This window comes from Pogoniulus pusillus, chromosome 38 (genome assembly GCF_015220805.1).
Source record: "Pogoniulus pusillus isolate bPogPus1 chromosome 38, bPogPus1.pri, whole genome shotgun sequence".
NCBI classification, from domain to species: domain Eukaryota; kingdom Metazoa; phylum Chordata; class Aves; order Piciformes; family Lybiidae; genus Pogoniulus; species Pogoniulus pusillus.
The window spans coordinates 594904-615482 of NC_087301.1; the positions used below are offsets into that span (position 1 = coordinate 594904).

The 20579-nt window shown below is 53.7% G+C and overlaps 1 protein-coding gene across 1 annotated transcript in view; it reads left to right on the plus strand.

Moving 5' to 3' along the window:
- Nucleotides 1-339: 339 nt before the first annotated feature.
- Nucleotides 340-20579, plus strand: part of OPCML (opioid binding protein/cell adhesion molecule like) — a 464999-nt gene continuing 444759 nt past the window's right edge. Inside the window, exon 1 of the mRNA XM_064173259.1 lies at nt 340-550. The gene's annotated coding sequence lies outside the window, so the exon portion shown is untranslated. The remainder of the gene's footprint in view (nt 551-20579) is intronic.

Genomic DNA, 20579 nt, shown 5'->3' on the forward strand with positions numbered 1-20579 from the left:
CTCACGGTGCTCACACTCTGCCCTCGGTGTGCGCGCACACTGCGCGCGAGGCACGCGCGCTGCGCGGGCGGGGCACACACTCGACACGCAGTGTGCGCTGCACCGGGGCTCGGTGCCGCCTGGCCGCGGGATGCGGGGACCGAAGCACCCTGATCCCGGGACGGCCCCGACCCCATCCTCGTCGTTGCTCCCCGGGGCAGCAGGGCCGAGAGTTGGCCACAGGAGGGGGCTCTTGGACCGCAATTACCCCACGCGACCTCTTAACTTCCTACACCTGTGCCCCGTGCCCCACCCGCTGCCCTCTCCCAGTCCAGGGCAGTATCTTCCAGTTCAAACCGGTATCTGCGGCTTGGTGGGGTCCTGCTCGTCCTCCTGCCCTGGTGCTTCGGGTAAAGCGGGGCTGTTCCTTTTGGTGCAGCCCCCCAGAAGGGGCTCAGCCCTGCAGTTGGGACACTGAGGACTCTCTCAAGACCTCTCCAGGACCCCCAACCACTCCAGTGCGAGGAGACGATGGAGCAGTGGCAGGGATGTCGGCTGGCGAGGAAGGGAGGTGAGTTTCTTCGCGGCCAAACTGGATTTACAGGGGAGGGAAGCGGCGGGGGGAGAGGGGAAAGTTGAAAACCAACACACCGAAGTTGACTACAGCAAATATTTCCATCCCTGCAGCAGGGAGCCAGGCTGACTGGAATGCTAAAATCACCTCTGTTTGCATCGTTCTCTTTTCTAAATAGGATAAAAGCAAATATCCCACCCCTGATAATTATAATATTTTAATTGCGTTTCTTCGGGGCTTTTGTTTTTCTCACAGACACAAAAAAGGTTGTGCTGCAAATGGGGAAGAAAATAGCTCCGAGCCTGCGTGCTTTGGGGCCAGCGGAGTGGGGTTGCTGCGGCCTTGTTTGTGCTCCCCCGAGGCCTGCAGCGTCCCCTGAGGCTGCGTCGGCTCAAGTGGGGTGCGGGAGGGATGAGGGGGATGCAGTTTTTGCTCCCTAACCTCCTTCTTTCCCAAAGGGGTTTCCATTGCAGGGGTCCCTGCACAAGGAAAAGTTCCGTTCCCTCATTTGCAGACCTGAATTGGGGTCGGGGTCTTTTGGGGTGCCCCTGGAGTGCTTTTCCTGTGGCGCAGTGTTTCTTGCTTGCGGGGGGGGGGGGGGGGGGGGGGAGGAGGAATTCTGCTCCTCAGCTCCCGTCTTTCCGAGAGGCTTTCGGTTGCTGTGGTCCCTGCGAAAGAAAGAGGTTGAGCTCCGTGCTGTGGTAGAACTGAGAGGGTCTGGGGGTCCTTTGGGGGCGGTGCTCCCGTGCTCTTTGCTGTGATGTAAGATAGGGGGGCGCACCCCCTTTGCAGGGACAGCTGGCCCTCTCCTGCGACAAACTGAACCTCTCCATGACCAGTGCATGATAATGCCGGGGGAAAAGTTTCTGTGTTAAACTCTCTGTGTTTGCCGTTCTAAAAAGGCCTTGGGGTGGGTTTTTGGGGGGATGTTCTCATGCTTTGATACTGCAGTAGAAGGTTTTCTCCCTTCCCCCTTTACGGGAGGAGAACCTAATTTTTAGGGACAACTTCTACCCCGTTGTGTCCCCTCCCCAGCTCTCCCACTTCTCTTGTGATGAACTGAGCCTCTCCCTACCCAGTGCATAAGAAACTCCGGGGGAACATCTCTGCGCCGTCAGCCCTAGCCAGGCTTTGGGGGTGATGTTTTCTTTCCACCACAACATTTTTATCACTTGCTAGCAGGTTTGCAGGGGTCTGACCAGATGCTGAGTGTCTGGAGTGGTGTGCTGGGGGACAGAAGTTCCCCCCTACTTGCTTGGGTACCCCCAAACTGCAGGTGCAGGAGGGAGTAGTGCTGCCCTACCTACAATTCTGGGTGCATTGAGGCTGGGTTTGCCCTTTGCTGCCCAGAAATGGGGGTGGTAGTGGTGGTGGATAGGATTAGTTTGTCCCCATTTCTGGCTTCCCACAGCCCTTCTAACACACCCCAGAATGGCACTGGCCCTCCTGGCCACAAGAGCACACTGGAGGTCCCTTCCAAGCCAGGCCATTCTATGACACCCTTTAGGGCTGAAGCAGACCTGAAATTGGTGTTTGTGCTGCTCAGAGCATCAGCAAGGTCCGTTCTGGGGAGGTTAAGATGAATTTAGGTACCTGAAGGTTGAATTGGGCTAGTTGACTTCTGGAGGTCCTTTCTTACCCAGGCCATTGGATGACATCCTCCAGGGCTGAGGCAGAGCTGAATCACAGGCTCACAGGATGCCAGGGGTTGGAAAGGACCCAAAGAGATAATCCAGTCTAACCCACCTGCTAGAGCAGGACCACACAGTCTAGCTCAGGGCACACAGGAACACAGACAGACAGGGCTGGAAAGGCTCCAGAGAAGGAGACTCCACAACCTCTCTGGGCAGCCTGTGCCAGGGCTCTGGGACCCTTCCAGTCAAGAAGTTCCCCCTCGTGTTGCGCTGGAACCTCCTGTGCTGCAGCCTCCATCCATTGCTCCTTGTCCTATCCCAGGGAGCAGTGAGCAGAGCCTGTCCTCCCCCACCCCCCAGCCCTCAGAGTTATAAACATCGATTAGATCCCCTCTCAGTCTTCTCCAGCCTAAGCAGCCCCAGGTCCCTCAGCCTCTCCTCACCAGGCAGTGCTCCAGTACCCTTGTCATCCTCTGAGCCCTCTGCTAGACCCTCTCCAGCAGATCCCTGTCCCCCTTCAACTGGGGAGCCCCAAACTGAAGGCAGTACTTGAATGAGGTCTCACCAGGGTAGAGGGAGAGGAGAAGCTCCCTTGATCTGCTGGATGCACTCTGCTTAATGCCCACCAGGCTTCTATTTGCCCTTCTGGCCAGCAGGGCACATTGCTGCCCCATGGATGTTCTCCACCAGCATTCCCAGGTCCCTCTCCACAGGGCTGCTCTCCAACAGTCACCTCCCAGCCTGTGCTGGTGCAGTTTATTCTTCCTCCTTGGGTGCAGGACTCTGCACTTGTCCTCGTTGAGCCTCCTCTGGTTCCTTCGTGCCCAGCTCTGTCCAGGTCTCTCTGGATGGCAACACAGCCTGCAGCTGTCTCAGCCAAGCCTCCCAGCTTGGTGTCAGCAGCAAACCTGCTGAGCAGACTCTGTCTGTGCCCTCATCAGTGGCATTGATGAAGATATTGAACAGCACTGGACCCAGCACTGATCTCTGAAAGTGGTGTTTGTTCTGCCCAAGGTATCAGCAGGGTCCATTTGGGGGGGGTTGAAGATGAATTTAGCTACAGGGGCATTGAGGGCTCTGTTGGCACCTGCAAACAAACCCAGGGCACATCTTCTTCAAGTGCACGATGTGCCACGTGCAGGAAGCTATTTGTGCAGGGTCAGGCACTGATAATTTCAACTGCTGAGCAGAAAACACGTAAGTGTAAGGCAAAGCCAAAGCCCAGGAGCAGGAGATGTTGTTTGCTTTTCAAATAGACACACAGAGGAAAAAATAATACAAACAGTAGCAGGAGGGATGCAGAGATTAAAACTGCTCTCAAAACAAAATAGCAGCAATCCCACCAGGAGCTGCTGCTCCCCTTCTCTATGTGCATAAGATTAGCAACACTTTGCTGCCTACTGCGAGTGGTCCTTTCCCATCCCCCTATCCTCCCCCTCCTCCTGGAAGACTTTGACCAAAAAATGATCATTTTATTTGGAGGTGAAAAAAAAAAAAGCAACCCAGCCTCAAACCAACCCCAAAATCTAATAAATGATTGAAATTTCCTGCAGAAAATATTGACTTTTTAAATTAGAAACTGCCTCTGCTCTGGCCTGGAAGGCAGCCAAGGAACCACCCCAGGTTTTATTTTGCCCACACAAAAATTGACTATTCAAAAGGGAGTGAGATGCTTTTCCTGCAAAGCCTGCTGTTGTCCTAGAGCCTGTATCCCTATGGCTGTGGAGGGAGGAGAGGGATAAGCTGGCTCCGTGGAATGGGATCAAAAGATATGGTGCCAGCAGATGCAGAGAGGGGATTCAGCCACGTTGCTGTGGCGAGACCTCCCCTGGAGCACTGCATCCAGCTCTGGAGCCCTCAGTGTAGGGAGGACTTCGAGTCCCATTCCTGGAGGTCGTTAGGAAAAGATTGACTGTGGCCCTTAGTGGATTGGTGTTGGGTTAGTTTATAGGCTGGACCTGATGATCTCAGAGGTCTTTTCCAGCCTCAGTAATCACTGTGATTTATCCAGATTGTACCCTGAAGAAGCAGGGAAGCACCTTTTGGGGACAGACAGAAGAAAAAGAGAGCTTTGCTTTAATGCCCAGGGACGGAAGGAGAGCCTTGATTTAATGCCCACGGATTCAACAGGGGTGCCAGCACTGGCACTTCACACCTAAATTCCACAGCAACCCCTTAAGCTCAACCCTTCCTTTCCTTTGGGCATTCTCAGGATCCCCAACCCTCGCTGACCACTTGCAGGGTGGTTTGGTTGGTTGTTTTCAGTGAATATAGGGCAGCCCTGTGGAGAGGGACCTGGGAGTGCTGGTGGAGAGCATTGATGGCACAGCAATGTGCCCTGCTGGCCAGGAGGGCAAATAGGAACCTGGTGGGCATTAAGCAGAGTGTGCATACGCAGATGAAGGGAGGTTCTCCTCCCCCTCTGCTCTGCCCTGGTGAGACCTCATCTTGAGTACTGCCTTCAGTTTGGGGCTCCCCAGTTGAAGAGGGTCCAGCAAAGGGTTCTGAGGATGATGAGGGGACTGGAGCAGTGCCTGGTGAGGAGAGACTGAGGGACCTGGGGCTGCTTAGGCTGGAGAAGACTGAGAGGGGATCTAATTAATGTTTATAACTCTGAGTGCTGGGGGGCAGGAGGGGAGGGACAGGCTCTGCTCACTGCTCCCTGGGATGGGACAAGGAGCAATGGATGGAAGCTGCAGCACAGGAGGTTCCAGCTCAACACAATGGGGGAACTTCTTGACTGGAAGGGTCCCAGAGCCCTGGCACAGGTTGCCCACAGAGATTGTGGAGTCTCCTTCTCTGGAGCCTTTCCAGGCCTGTCTGGGTGTGTTCCTGTGTGACCTGAGCTAAACTGTATGGTCCTGCTCTGGCAGTCTAAACTGGATGACCTCTTTGGGTCCTTTCCAACCCGTAGCATCCTGTGACTCTCTAGTATTTCCTGGGTGTTTTTGGAGACTAAATGTTCAAAGAGCATTTTGGGCCAGAGGATGTGCATCTGCTTGGCTATAAGGCACTAAATACAGAAATGTGTTTCAGGGAAAGGTGCTGGGGAAGCCTGGGGAGCAGGGATGCTGGCAGCGGCAGGGAGGAAAGAGAGGTGTTCCATGGGGGTAGGTGCAGAGCTGGCAGGAGCTGTGAGCCCTTCCTGAGCAGAGCTGGTTTAGTCTGGTGGGGGTGGGTGCCTTTCTGTGTCACTAATGCACAGAGAATTCACGGTGTGGGCTGGCCTCAATCAGCACACTGGAAGTGATGCTCCTGGGCACTGCACTTTTGGCTGCCAGCGGTGCATCCCCTGAGTGCTCAGCATCAGGAGGACCCCAGCTCCCACAGGGATGGTCTCTGTGCTCTCTGGAAACTAGGCCAAGTAGGTATGTAAATTTGGATTCCTGGAGTTTCAGCATAGGAATTTTCAGTGCCAGGTGTCCAGGTAGCTCCCTTCAGGAGGGAGTTGTGTCCGTAGGCTGTCTTCAGCCCACTGCAGGTGCTTCCCCTTGGTAGGGGAGTGATTTCTGCCTGGTATAGTTTAAAGTTTGACTCAAAGTTAAGTTTCCAAAGTCTTTTATTGTATTTTAAAATAAGGAACAGTGCCAGTTTTCCAAGCAGAAAGTCACTGCACAGTAAGCAGACCTGGAATGTCTTCTTTTTCATGGGAAATGATGCTGAAGTGGTTGGTTTGCCTAAGAAAAAGCTTAGATTGATTCACTTTTCAATTCCCCTCTTGCCACCCCAAGCTGGAAAGCAACTTTTGACAGGGGTTGGGAGTGCCAGGACAAGGGACAATGGCTTTGAGCTGGAAGAGAGGAGATTGGAGATGGGGAAGAAACTCTTTAGAGTGAAGGTGGGGAAACTGGCACAGGTTGCCCAAGGAAGCTATGGATGCCCCCTCCCTGCAGGTGTTCAAGGCCAGGTTGGATGGAGCCTTGAACAACGTGGGCTGGTGAGAGGTGTCCCCAGCCATGGCAGGGGGATTGGAAATGAATAATCTTTAAGGTCCCTTCCAACCCAAACCATTCCATGATTCTATGATGAGGATTCTATACCTGAAGAGATCTACACCTCTGGTCTATGATTCCATCTTGGGCAAGACTTTGAGCAGCCTGTTCTAGTGAGGAGTGTCCCTTCCATGATGATCTTCAGGGTCTCTTCCAACCTAAATCACTTAATGATTCAACCCAGTAACACCTTGTCCAGTTGCTTTGAGTCAGTTCTGAGCCCCTGTGGCTCCTGCCATGCACCCAAAGTGAGCCTGGAGACAGGCAGTGCAGTGTTTGGAGGTTGTCGTGGAGGATGCTCACTGCATCCCCACCAGCGTCCTGCAGCTCTCCATCCCTGCTCCCTCACGCTCCTCCCCAGGGCTGAACCCAAGCCAAAACACGTGCTGGATGGCTCTGGTGGGGGAAACTTTGCAGCGAGGTGGCTTTGACAAGCAGATCTCACCACCATCATCCTCACCTTCCCCACAACCATTTGTTGCTGGTGGTGGCTGTGGGGGGCGGGCAGCACCCGTGCCCACCCCACTGCAGGAGGCTGGAGCTGGCATTTGAATAATGAATTCTGTTTAAGACTGAAAGCTTGGAGATCCATCTGTAACAAGACTCGAAATAATTACAGCTGATGATTGCCTGGTACCTCAGCCAGAAAAAACAGAACAGATTTTGGCCGCCAGCAATTACAAGCAGCAGAGCGCAGGGAGAACTTCCTGAGCGAATTCATGAATACATTTGCCTGGATTGGGAGGGATGAGGGGTGCAGGACCACGGGGAATGCGTGTCTGTGTTCACGTGGCTCCAGAATCCCTTCTCTGGGTGGGCAGTGGTGTCTCCGTGGGGGGTGTATGTGCTGTTCCCTGCCCAGCTGTGGCATCATTTAGGGCTGGGAGGAGCAGGGAATCCATACCTGGGGCGATGCAGCTTACTGGTGGTGAGCAGGGGCACAGAGGAGTGAGTATGGAAGGGGGTGCAAGGGCAGTGATGTATTTTGGGCCTCAGGTAGTGACAGGACTGGGGGGAATGGAGCAAAGCTGGAGGTGAGGAGAGTCAGACACTGGATGTGAAGGGGAAGTTCTTCACCATGAGAGTGATGAGAGCCTGGAAGGGGTTGCCCAGGGAGGTGGTTGAGGCCTCATCCCTGGAGGTGATTGAGGTCAGGCTGGATGAGGCTGTGGGCAGCCTGATCTAGGGTAGGGTGTCCTTGCCCATGGCAGGGGGGTTGGAACTGGATGATCCTTGTGGTTCCTTCCAGCCCTGATTCTATGACCTGACTCTGCCAACTGTTTGCCCCTACGTTTGTTTCTCTCTTGTTCATAGAGTGATAGAAGGGACCTCAAAGCTCCTCCAGTTCCAGCCCCCCTGCCATGTCCAGGGACACCTCCCACCAGCACAAGTTGCTCAAGGCCTCATCCAGCCTGGCCTTGAACACCTCTAGGGAGGGGACATCCACAGCCTCCCTGGGCAGCCTGTGCCAGTGTCTCCCCACCCTCACTCAAGAATTTCTTTCTAATATCTAGTCTACATCTACCCTGAATCTAAACCTTGAGGCTTTGTGGGCAAAAGCTGAGAGGAGAAGGAGGGTTTCTCCATCCAGCATGGCAGTGATGCCCTTGGGTGGCAGCTGCAGTCACCCATGCTGGCTTTGTCAGCCCTGCACCGCTCCTGGGCTCTGCTTTGCCTGCCGCGTAATGGAGACAATTGATCAGAGTGCATAATATGCTGCCCTTCTCCGTGTCTCTGGGCTGAGTGAGAATTGCCACATGAGGCTGCTTGCCTCGGCTCTCCCGGTTAGGAGCGGGGGGAGCTGAGGGCTTTGATAACTGCTCTGCACACTGCCGGTGCCTTGTCAGAGAAGCGGCCAGTGAAAAGCTACTCCCGGGCGAGCTCTGAGGAGTGCCCTGCTTGCCGAAGGCTCGGCTTCCCTCCCGAGGGTTAGATGCCGATGATTCCGAGAAGGCTGTTTTCTTTGCCCCTTGGAGCGAGGCTGCCCGAGCCTGGCTGAGGCTGGCAGGGGAAGCTTTGGCTGCCTGCTCGGCGAGTGGCTCGGGGACTGCAAGCGCCTGGCGGTATCGCTGCTTCCACCCACCCCAATTGCCTCGGCTGGGAGTTGTCCCAGCCTAGAGCCTCTGTATTCATCATTGCTCCCTTATCTTGCTCTGCTGCAATCTACAAGGATCTGCTTGATTCTCCTCTGCACCTTAAATTCTCTTCTATCTCAACCGCTGTCACTGCCAAGCCTGCCGACAGCTGCAGCACCTCTCCTCCTGCAGCTGGAAAGTGCACCTGGGGGGCCCCTGCTCTGTCCGCATTCTGTGTTGCGTGCTGCACTTGGGCCACAACAACCCCATGAAGGCTCCAGGCTTGGGGCAGAGTGGATGGAAAGTGGCCTAGCAGAGAAGGACCCAAGGGTGCTGGTTGACAGCCAGCTGAACGTGAGCCAGCAGTGTGCTCGGATGGCCACCAGCATTCTAGCTAGGACTGGGAAGTTATCCAGCAGGAGTAGAGTAATGATCCTGACCCTGTACTGGGTGCTGGGGAGGCCACACCTAGGGTACTGGGCCCGGTTTTGGGCCCCTCGTTCCAAGAAGGACATTGAGGGTATGGAGCAGGTCCAGAGAAGGGCAACAAAGCTGGGGAAGGGTCTGGAGAACAGGGCTGGGGATGTTGAGTCTGGAGAACAGGAGGCTGAGAGGAGACCTCTTTGCTCTCTATAGCTCCCCATGAGGAGGTTGCAGTGAGGTGGGGGTTGGGCTCTTCTGCATAGTCTCAGCTGATAGAAGGAGAGGAAATGGCCTGGAATTGTGCCAGGGCAGCGTTAGGTTGGAGATTAAGAGCAATTTCTTTGCCGCAGGAGTTGTCAGAGACTGGCACAGGCTGCCCAGGGAGGTGGTGGAGTCCCCATCCCTGGAAGTGTTCAGGAAAACTCTGGCCACGGCACTTGGGGGACATGGTTTAATGGCCGTGGTGGGGTTGGTTTGATGATTTGACTCAATGGTCTCAGAGGTCTTTTCCAAGAAGAACAATCCATGGCTCTGTGATGAGATTCAGGCTGGGGAAGTTGATCATCTGTGAATTACACCTGAACTACCTGATGCTGTCTCCGTGCACTGTCCTGTGTAGGGATGAAAGGCAAGGAGCTGAATCTGCCACCCTGAACCAATGTGCTTCCTTTAGCCTCACCTAGAAACGTTCAGCTAAGTCCCACTCCTTCCCAAAAGGAGGGCAAGAGAGACTTGCAGCATCACTTAAGAGGGACCCAAGGAAAGGGAACAGCTGCTTAATCAGTTCAAGTGGCTGGGAACCAGTTTACGGTGCACTAAGCGTTCTTTGATTCCGGTTAATTGGGACATTGCAGGGACCCTTATGTCCGGTAATAAGGACAGTGGGAACCTGATCAGACAGCTCGTTAACACCCAATTAATGTCACTTTTCACGGCACAGCAGTAACTTTTAAAAGCTGGGATGCCCACAGCAGTGGAATGAGGACCTGAGGGTGATTTCCTGGAGGCTGGCACACAGTTGGTGCAGCCTGGGTGCCTCTTGTGCAGTTGAAGTGGAATTAAAAGTTGAAGAGTGATGATTTTATTCCCTTTTTTTGGAGGGGGTATTTCTGAGGTGAGTGCAGTAACTTCACACAGCACAGAATGAGCTCATTTTTAATTTACAGGAGCAATTACAGTGCACTAAAAGGAAAAGGCATAAATCTTTTGCTAACTGTCTTGGGTTCAAATGCAAGTTCCCAGAGACTCTTATAAATTTGGTAGACCCAATGACAATTTATAGAATTTATAGAGTTTATAGAGTGCCCTCCCCTCCTCCCCCTCCTTTCCCCAAAAGACAGGGAGAGAGATAAAAGGTAGGGACACCCCAATAAATCAATCTCACTCGATTTGGAAGTTAAAAAGGAAAAGTTTAACAATAACTTAGAAAAAGGGATTGGAGGTAGGGGAGTTTACAAAGGATAAGGAAGGGGAAACAGCAAAATACAAAACAGGGATGGATACAACCCGAGTAGTGTGATGGTGTCTCTGCCTCGTGGCTGGTATGCAGTATCAGTGTGTGTGTGTGATCATGAAACGCAGGTAGAGGAGGAACGAGCAAGAGAGAAAGAGACAGGAGAACTCCTGTCTTTTATACCACAGGAAGTGGGGGGAGTGGGCTAACCATCACCTGGAGTGTGGCCCACCCCTGAGGAGGGGCCAAGACCCCTAGGGTCAGGTTCAGGGTCACTCCCCCAGGAGTGTTAACCCTATACACTAACTGACTGTGATTCCTTGGAGTCTCCATCTCTAGAGACATTCTAAGCCTGCCTGGACGTATTCCTGTGTGACCCTCTCTAGGTGAGGCTGCCTTGACAGTGGGTTTGGACTGGATGATCTCTGAGGGTCCCAGCCCCTACTGTTCTGCACTCTGAGTGAACAATTCTTTGTCAACCTCTCTTTAACTCTGCTCCCTCCAAGCATTCATAGCTGTCAGTTCAGGCCTGATTCTTCTTCCTCCTTTGCTTTTCTTTCCTCTTTGTTTTTGCACTCAGTCATGCAAAAAATGTACATGATTTCAGAGCTTCAGCTGACTCCAGCCTGTGCTCAGGAGGGCTGCTTAGTGCTGCCATCACCATTCAATTAGCCCCAGTGCACAGAGGAGATGTGCTGGAAGAATCCAAGCTTTAGATGGAAAGCTGCTCTGCCCCACTGCATGGGGACTGCCAGAGCTCTCCCTGCTGCTGGCACACGCTGGTCCTTGATGTTCATCCTGTGGGGTAGAGATGGGGTCCAGGAGGGTAGGTGCAGTTTGAGCAGGCCAGGCAGGGATTTCATAGAATCCCAGAATGCCACATTGGAAGGGACCCCAAGGATCCAAAGGTCCAACCTTTCTAGGAACAGTAGAGTTGCAGTGAGCTGGTCCAGCACATGGCAGGCTGAGTCTTCAAACTGTGCAGTGCAGGGGAATCCACTGCTGCCCCTGGGAGGTGATTCCAACGTCTGACTCTTCTCAAGGGGAAAAAATGTTTTTTTGGAGCCCAGCTCTGCAGAGAAGGACTTTGGAGTGCTGGTGGGCAGCAGGTTGCCCATGAGCCAGCAATGTGGCCAAGGAGGCCAGTGGTTTCCTGGGGGCCATGAGGAAGACTGTGGTCAGCAGGTCACAGAATGCCGGGAGCTGGAAGGGACCTCCAGAGCTCCTCCAGTCCAACCCCCCTGCCAAAGCAAGATCAGCTGTACTAGATCACCCAGGAATGTGTCCAGGTGGGCTTTTGATGTCTCCAGAGAGGGAGAATCCACACACCCCTGGGCAGCCTGTCGAGGTGTTCAGTGCTACTGGCTCCCAGCCATGCTTTGCAGAGCAGCTGCTTATGTGTCCTGCAAAACCCAGGGTGGCTACAGGCTGAGCCCAGCTGGTTTGGAGCATCTTCATGCTCCCAGGGCAATGGTGGGGCTGGAGAAACCCCAGCTTTTACAGCTGCCTCCTCAGCTCTTGAGGTGTGCTCTGGAAGATGTTTGAGGGTGAGGAGGTACCAGAGCCCTGTCACAGCCCTGTAGCTTTATCATCATCACCATACTCATGCTGCCTGTGCAGCATTTGCAGCCATGCTGCTGGAGATGGGGGTGAGATGCAAACACATGGCTGGAGCCAGCTTGGGGAGGTGGAGTGAGACTTTCCATGCAGTTTATAGACTGCAAGACTCCTCCTTCCCAACACCTTCCTTCCTCCTTCACCAAAAGCCTCAATTCTGCTGTTAAAATGCAGTTTGCAGGCAAGGCAGGTGCCCAGTGTCAAGCACATGTGCTGGTCCTGGGGCTGGAGGCATCTCCCAGCTGTCCCTGGCACCATGGCAGCTTTGCCATTCGTGATCAAAGAGCTCTGTATTTTTAGGATGGCAGTGGCTGAAAGTAAATCTGCTTTGAGAGGAGAGGAAGAGAGCAAACTAAAAAACAACTTCTTCCTTTCTTTCCACCTCTGCCCTTGGGGAGGAGCTGATGAAAGGCCAGAGGCAGGTCTCTGCTGTGCCAGGAGATCAGACTCCACTCCAGCTTTGCCCAGGAGCCGTGTGGATGAAATATTAAGGAGCGGAGCCGGAGCAGCCTGGGTACAGCAGGGCATAATCAGATGAGTAGTTAAAGGTCTGGCATCCTTTGGGGACCCTCTGATTGATCAGCCCCTGCACAAATAAATAACCAGGTCCTTCAGATCTGTGCAGCAATTTTAAATTTTTAATCAATCTGTGTGTATGGTGAAGGAGAAGTCATTGCCCTGCACTCGCTGCCTCTGATTCTTGGCTGGATTTAGCATGCTCTGCCTTTTGGAGGCCTTCAGATCCCCCTGATGGTTTACAATCCCCATCCCATCTCTGTCTGCCCGAGGTGTGACAGGGAGCTGGATGCTGGCCCCTCTGGGGATGCTCTGGCTCCAGTGGAGAGAGAAGGGAGCCTGAAATGTGCCCTCTGAGTTTCCCAGTAGGTGGTGGCTGCAAGTTTGCAGAGGGAGCAGAGAGAGAGGACCTGGGATGTGGTGAAGGGTATGAAATCCTCCAGAGCACTCCCCCTCAGTGAAGGGTCTAGAGAACAGGGCTGGGGAGGAGCAGCTGGGGGAGCTGGAGGTGTTTAGCCTGGAGAAGAGGAGGCTGAGAGGAGACCTCATTGCTCTCTACAGCTCCCTGAGAGGAGGCTGGAGTCAAGTGGGAGTTGGGTTCTTCACCTAAGTCTCAGCTGATAGGAGAGGGAGTGGCCTCAAGTTGCACCAGAGGAGGTTTAGATTGGTCACAGGCAACAATTTCTTTACCCAGGGAGGTGCAGTCACCACCTCTGGAGGTATTTGAAAGGCTGGTGCTGAGGGATGTGGTTTAGTGGCAGTGGCTTAGTGGTGGGATCATGAGCTCTGGCTGAGTGCTTGGACTTGATCATCTCAAAGGTCTCTTCCAGCCTCGACAGGTTTACACTTCTGTGATACTCTGCCCCACGTGGCCATAACTCTGCAGTCAAAGCTCCTCAGCAATCGCAGACTCACAGAATGGATTAGGTTGGAAGGGAGCTCAAAATTCAGCCAGTTCCAAGCCCCTGCCATAGGCAGGGACACCTCCCACTAGAACAGGTCGCTCAAGGTCTTATCCAACCTGGGCCTGAACACCTCCCTGTGCTTCTGTGCTCCACAACCTCCCTGGGCAGTCTGTGCCAGTGTCTCACCACCCTCACTGCAAACAGCTTCATCCTAACATCCAGTTTCAGTCTCCCCTCTGCCACTTCAAACCCATTCCTCCTCCTGCTGTCATTACCAGACCTTGTCAATAGTCCGTCCTCAGCCCTCCTGTAGCCCCCTTCAGATCCTGGAAGGCCACTCCAAGGATTCCTGGAAGCCTTCTTTTCTCCAGGCTGCACAGCCCCAACTCTCTCAGCCTGTCCTCACAGCAGAGCTGCTGCAGCCTCTGAGCATTTTGGTCGCCTCCTCTGAACTCGCTCCGTGACGTTGCTATCCCTTCCCTGCACGCACAGGGTCTGTCATACAGCCTGGGCTCTCCTAGCTGAGATTCCAGCAGCCCTTCCAAGGGTGGTGGAGGAAGTTTGCCAGGTCTGTCAGTGCACAGCCACGGGGCCATGAGCACTGCCCCACCAAGGCTCTCATCTCTATAGCTCAAAGCCTGGCTGGCTCCTCTTGCTGGGACATGTGTGGCTTTCCAGGGGGGCTGTTGTAAAAGAGCATCTCCTGGCTTGATGCTGCTTGGGAAGGCAAATCTGAGCTCAGGTTTGGGAGTTTATTTTTGCCATTGCTGTGGGAGAGGCTGCAAGATCTGCAGAGCCATGGTAACGTGGATGCTGTCATTTCCTCACACGTGTCTGCGTCTGTCATCTGCACAGGACCTGTGCTCCTGCTGGAAGCTCTTGGTGCTTGCAATTAGCTTGTGCTGAAGCCCTGATAGCTACTTCTCATTTGGTCTTTCTGCACGTGGTGTGCATAGCAGCCATCAGGACTTTTAAAACTTGAGCTGGCAACCAGTTGCCATGATGGAGAGAGCCTCTTGAGCAGGAGATTCCTGCCTGGTGTCTTGCTGATGCTCTCATCTGCCTGAGGCTTGCAGGAAAGGCTCACAGTAGAGCAGAGTTCAGCAGAGGTGAGGAGAAGGCAGGAAGAGCTGAGACTTGAGGTTGGCTGAATCTGGGGATAAGAGGAGGCACCTTGCTGGGCTCATGGGTCAGGGCAGCAATTTGCTATCATCTTCCCACTCCTGCCACTAGGGTTTTTATTGCACTATATGAAGGAGCTTGATAGATCTAGGAGGAGGTGTTGGTAATGCTCTGAGGTGTGGCTGCCACTTATCACCAGCAGCTCTGAGTTTACCCCTACATGAGAAGTAAGATTGTCCTGCTGCCTTCCCAGACCTGAGAGCTCACCTTGTGCTACTGCTCTCTCCATCAGCACCCATGTGCTTAGCACAGGGTCCACCCTTTCGCCGTGATCTCAGCGATGTGTGACTGAAATGCGACTCTACACCAGCAGCAAACGGAACTCTACGTTGTTTGCAGAGGCCCTGGGGACAGGGGACAGCATGCACAAGGTGGTGGCAGGCAGAGGGAGCTCCAGGCTAGAAAGCAAAGGGAAGGAGCAGGGACAACTCCATCCAGCGGATGTGCAGGAGCGGAAGGGTAGGGTCGTGCGTGGGTCCGGGGGAGCGGATGCTGCCCTGTTTGGGTGGTCCCAGCCTGCAGAGTGTGATCTGCATTCCTCTTCAAACACTGCTGCTGGGCTTTTAAGGAAAGCTGATGAAAAGCAAACATCTCCTGCCCCTGTAGTATTTGAAAGCTGTCAGTGGAGCTGCAGGATGCTCCTCATAGGCAGGAGGGTGGGTAAAAAAGCACAGGGGTGAGGGTCAACCAGCAAGGATAAAACAGCATACAGCAGTGAGTAGGTTTGCCTTGGGCATCCTGGCAGGCACACAGCCTTGGCTTCTCTGAGGTGGAAGGATGCTGACACCCACTTGTCATCTACTTTTGGCTTCTGATGGCATCTCTGTCTGTTTTGGCAGCCCTGCTAGCAGTGCTGGTGAGGATGGCTGTGTGTGTGCTTCGGGCGTTCTAGGTTGCAGAATCATGGAATAGGTTGGGTTGGAAGGGACCTTCGAGATCATCCAGTTCCAATCCCCTGCCATGGGCGGGGACACCTCCCACTAGCACAGGCTGCTCAAGGCCTCATCCAGCCTGGTCTTGAACACTGTAAGTGTCGGAACCTTTACAACCTCCCTGGGCAGCCTGTGCCAGTGTCTCACCACCCTCACTGCAAAGAATTTCTTCCTCATCTCCACTCTCAATCTCCCCTCTCCCAGCTCAGAGCCATTGTGCCTTGTTCTGGCACTTCATCCCTTGTCAAAAGTCCCTCCCCAGCTCTCCTAGAGCCCCTTCAGGTACTGGAAAGCTGTTGTAAGATCTCCCTGCAGCCTTCTTTTCTTCAGCCCCACCTCTCTCAGCCTGTCCCCATAGGGAAGGTTTTCTGATCATTTTGTGGTCCCCTCTGAACCTTCTCCGGCAGCTCCATGTCCTCCTTTTGTCTGGGGCCCAGAACTGGATGCAGTACTCTAGGTGGGGCTGATTTCCCCCGCCCTGCACCTGTGAAGTCTTTGTTCTCTGTGCCGAACAAAACATGAACCCCTCCTCCCCTACCCCAGCAGAAGCCAAGCAACCAGCCTTGGGGGAAGCTTGGCCCTGTGAGCCTTGCAAGCCTGCCCACTGGTTGTTAAATACTCTCCTCAGCAGAGCCCAGATCTGGCAGGCAGATGCCTTGCTCAGGTTGAAATGAGTTCTTGCATCCCTTCTCTGTTCTGTTTGTTGTCTCAGTTTTCTCTGATGGCCAGCAAAGATGCTGATTTTGTTTAGGGCATCCTGTTTCTTGCAGATAATATTTCTCCTCAAGCAGCCCTGCTCGGATGTTCAGAGGTAAAGTGATGAGGAGAGGGCAAGAGTTTGCTGAGCTACTTTGTAGTGAAAGTGTGTGGGGGACCCAGATGCTCCTAAGAGCAAAAGGAGCTTCACAGGAATGGGCTGTGGAGGTGAGGAAGTGGAGCAGAGCTCTTGTCGATGAGGATGACTGCTGGGGAAGAGCTATAGGGAGGAAGGCTGTGTGCAGTAGGATAACATCAACTCAGCCCCGTGCAGGAGGTGAGAGATTCCCAAGCATCCTTGGGGTGTTCCTCTCCAAGCTCTTTCAGATGGCCTCATGCTTTAGGGCAGGGTTTTGTTCTGCTGCAGCCCCTGTAAGCTGCTGCCCAGCTCATCGTGCCCCTGTATGTCCAAAATCATGATGCAAGAGGCATCTGATGCTCTCTCCATTCCTTTTTGCATCCTTCCTCTTGTGGCTGGATGTAACAGGCTCTTTCATCTCCTGGCTCCTTTTGCATTCTGCCTCCCATTCTCTTTAATTTTTCTTTCTTCCTTTTTTTCCCATGAAAAGCATAATTTTTGAAAATAAAGTGAGAGGGGGAGAGAGCAAAAGAAAGCCCAGATGCAAGTTTCTTGCTCATGAAAGGGAAAGCATGGAATACAACAAATTAAATAGCCACCCAGTGTGAAAAAAAGGGATTGGAATGGAAAATGGGCAGGGGGGTGAGGTGTGTGTGGATAAAACCCAGATGAAAAAAGCAATGCTGCTGCTGGAAGGTGCCCAACAGCTTTGGGAATAGAGGCTTAGCATGGTGGTGAAATAATTGTGCCCCTTCAGCTGAGGTCCAGCACCTCCTTTCTGCCTCGCTAACCCAAGCCTGCCATCCTCTGTTAGCTCCTGTAATATTTTCTCTGCCGGCTCGGGCTCTGTTTCAGTGCTGATGGGGAGCACTAGATTAATTAGGAGAGATCTCTCTTACCCAGCCAGCCCTGCTCGGCGGGGGGAAGGCTGAGAACTATTTAGAGGGATGAAGATGTAGTGCAGCAGCTGCCATCTCTCTGCCTGCTAATGTGCTCACTCACCTAGCTGCAAATTCATCTCCTTTTTGCCCTCTGCCAGTAATTCCCAGCAAATAAAAACAAAGTGAGCTCAGAGGCCAGGGCAGGGTGTGCAGGATGTTGGCTGGGAACAGATGAGGAAATGGGAGTGAGATTATGGATTTAAGATGGATAAAGGGAGATGGAGACTGGAGAGTAGGAAGAAATTCTTTACAGTGAGGGTGGGGAGACATTGGCACAGGTTGCCCCGGGAGGTGTTCAAGGCCAAGTTGGATTGGACCTTGAGCAAGCTGGGCTGGTGGGAGCTGTCCCTGTTCCTGCCCATGGCAGGAGGGTGGGAACTAGATGATGTTTAAGGTCCCTTCCAACCCATTCTAGGATTCTGTGATCCAGAGAGGAAGGTAGGAGCATGGCTCCCTTGTTTCTTGGCTCATTAAGGCCCAGCCTAGCCTTCAAGTGACACAGGTAATGAATCCTCTGCAGGGTGCCTGCTGGCTTTAATAAGCTGGAATGAACTGAGGAAGAGAATTAACCCGGCAGGATTAGCTTCTCTGCAGCGGGATGCTGAGGATGTCTCCTCTTGGGCCGTGCTGGGAATTTTAACACCTCTTGGTGTTAACAGCTGCTGACATGGCTGCTCTTCAGAGAGCACCCACCAGCTTGGAGGCAGCCTGCTGAGGCAGGGGAGGGAGCAGGCACAGGGGGGCAGCCCCTTCGCTTGCACACTGCAAGCATGTATTTTCCTGCCTGTTTTACCCCTGAGCATAGGGAGAGGAGCGGTGCCAGTGAGCTGGCTTCAGCACTCGCCAGATGTGCAGCATCCCAGCTGTGCTGGCTGCCTGCTGCCTCCAGCATCCCTTCCCAGGTGAGGGCAAGGAGCAGGTAGGGTTGAAGAAGGGGTGTGTGTGGATTTGGGAGGCAGCTCAGGACTGGTTTTGGTCAGGGCTCCTGATGCTTAGTTTCTCACAGTGCTGCTGTGCAGAGCGAGTGAGCCTCGTGCCTGGGCACCCTGCAGTTGGGGTGCATTTGCTTGGGTCTTTGGGCTTCCTTCCCACTAAATGGCTTTGTAATGCAGCCCCCCTGAAGGACATGCTCCCTGGGGCAGGGAACGTGCTTCATCTCCTTAAAAGCGTGCTTGGATGCTCTGCTGCCTGCGGGAGGCAGCTCAGGGGCTGCAGCAGTGCCACCACAGTTCCCAGCACCACGGCAGGGTCCTCACCGTGACACCTGTGCTGCTGGGGGGCCTCTGGGAAAGGGGGAGCAATGCTCTCACTTAGAGTAACACAGACTGCACGATGCTTCTGGGCACGTGTGCTGGAGATCTGAGCAGACAGCCCAGCAGGATGGAGAGCTGGGCAGAGGTGAACCTCATGAAGTTCAAGCAGGGCAAGTGTAGAGTCCTGCACCTGGGAAGGAACAGGTGAGAGGTGACCTGCTGGGAAGCAGCTCTCTGGAGAAGGACCTGGCAGTACTGGGGGACAAGTTGCCAGTGAGCCAGCAATGTGACCTTGTGGCCAAGAAGGCAAATGGTGTCCTGGTGGGGTGAAAAAGTGTGGCCACGAGGTCGAGGGAGGTTCTCTTTCCCTTCTCTTCTGCCGTGGGCAGACAGCACCTGGAGTAGTGTGTCCAGTTTGGGGGTCCCTAGTTCAAGAGACAGATCTACTGTAGAGTCCAGTGGAGGCTATGAGGATGCTGAGGGGCCTGGAGCACCTCTGTGAGGAGGAAAGGCTGAGAGCCCTGGGGCTGTTGAGCCTAGAGAAGAGCAGCCCCCGAGGGGATGTGCTCAGCAAGAGCTAAAGCTTGGAGGTCATAGTGATGTGGCTGGGCTCTTCTCAGTGGTGCCCAGTGATAGGACAAGGAAGCAATGGACACAAACTGAGCCTAGGAGCTTTCACATGAACTGTAGAAGAAATTTATTTGATGTGAGGCTGCTGGAGCCCTGGAGTAGGCTGCCCAGAGAGGTTGTAGAGTCTCTCTGGAGACTTCTGAAACCCACCTGGACACATTGCTGTGCAACCTGCCCTAAGTGATCCTGCATTAGCAGGGGGCTTGGACTAGATGGTCCTTAGAGGCCCCTTCCAGCCCCTACCACTCTGACTCCAGGACTGGAACCCATCCTCCTGGGCCCTCTGGCTGATTTACATTGCAGGGGAGGGATGGCACAGCTGCCTGCCAGCCCCACCACTGGAGCACTGGGGAGCTCTGCTTCGTGCCAGGCTGCTTCCCAGCTGGCTGCTGTGCTGGGAGCCTGCACTCTCTCTTGCCTGTGCATGGTGCATGCATACTAATGCATCCCCCCTGCATGCAGGAGCCTGCCACAGAATCCCAGCATGGTGGGGGTTGGAAGAGACCTCTGGAAAGCATTGAGTCCAACCCCCCTGCCAAAGCAGGGCTAAGGCAGGTCACACAGGAACACATCCAGTTGGGTTTTGAAAGCCTCCAGAGAAGGAGACTCCCCAACCTCTGCTGCTTTCCCCAGCTGAGCCTTGAAGAGCAGGTATGTGTGTTTAGAAAAGCCTTGGTGGCACTGAGTCTGCAGGAGAGTTGGACAAGATGACCCTTGAGGGTCCTTTCCCACCTGTTGCTCTCTGTGAGAGCCCAGGGGTCAGATTATTTGCATGTTAGATCTTGAGGGGCTGTCTCTTGCCTTCTCCTGCCTGTATCTGTGGGAGCTTGGTGAGGTTGGGTCCTTCTTTCTGGCAGCGAGCAGGAGGAGATATGAGGGATGAAGTTTGTGAGCTCCTTGTGGCACCACAGCCTGAGTTTGAGGGCCACCAGAGCCATCCATAATTGATAACACCCAGGCTGTAATGAGCTCCCAGTCCAGGCTAGGAAATCATTTGCAAGCTGATCTGGATTTCCATGGAACAGCCTTGGTCTCTGAAGGGTTTGCAGGCTTCCAGCTAATTCACAGCACAAGGGAGTGAGGCAGATGATGATGTTTGTACCACATGTTAGGGTATCTCATCCTCATGAAGCTGAGGTGGGGAGTGAGCTCCTGTCCCTTGGCATGGGCACAAGGTTGGGGCTGCTGGAAGCTTGCAGAAACAATCCTCAGATGTGAAGCTGGAAGTGGGGAAAGGTTGTGAAAGGGTTAGGGTGTCCTTGGCCCCCTTTTAGCCCTAAGGCCTGATGTGCTGCCAGGCACCCAGGGACAGAAGAAGGGGACACAGCCTCAAGCTGTGCCAGGGCAGGTTCAGGCTGCATGTTAGGAGGAAGTTCTTGCCAGAGAGTGTTTGGCATTGGAATGGGCTGCCCAGGGAGGTGGTGGAGTCCCCATCCCTGGTGTGTTTAAAAGGAGGCTGCATGAGGCACTCAGTGCCAGGGCTTAGTTAATTAGAAGGTGTTGAGTGATAGGTTGGGCTCAATGACCTTGAAGGTCTTTTCCAACCTGACTCATTCTGTGATCTGTAGCTAGAAAGTAGCCAGGGAGAGCCTTGTTTTGATGCAGGATTTCACAGAGTGGTTTGAGTTGGAAGGGAAT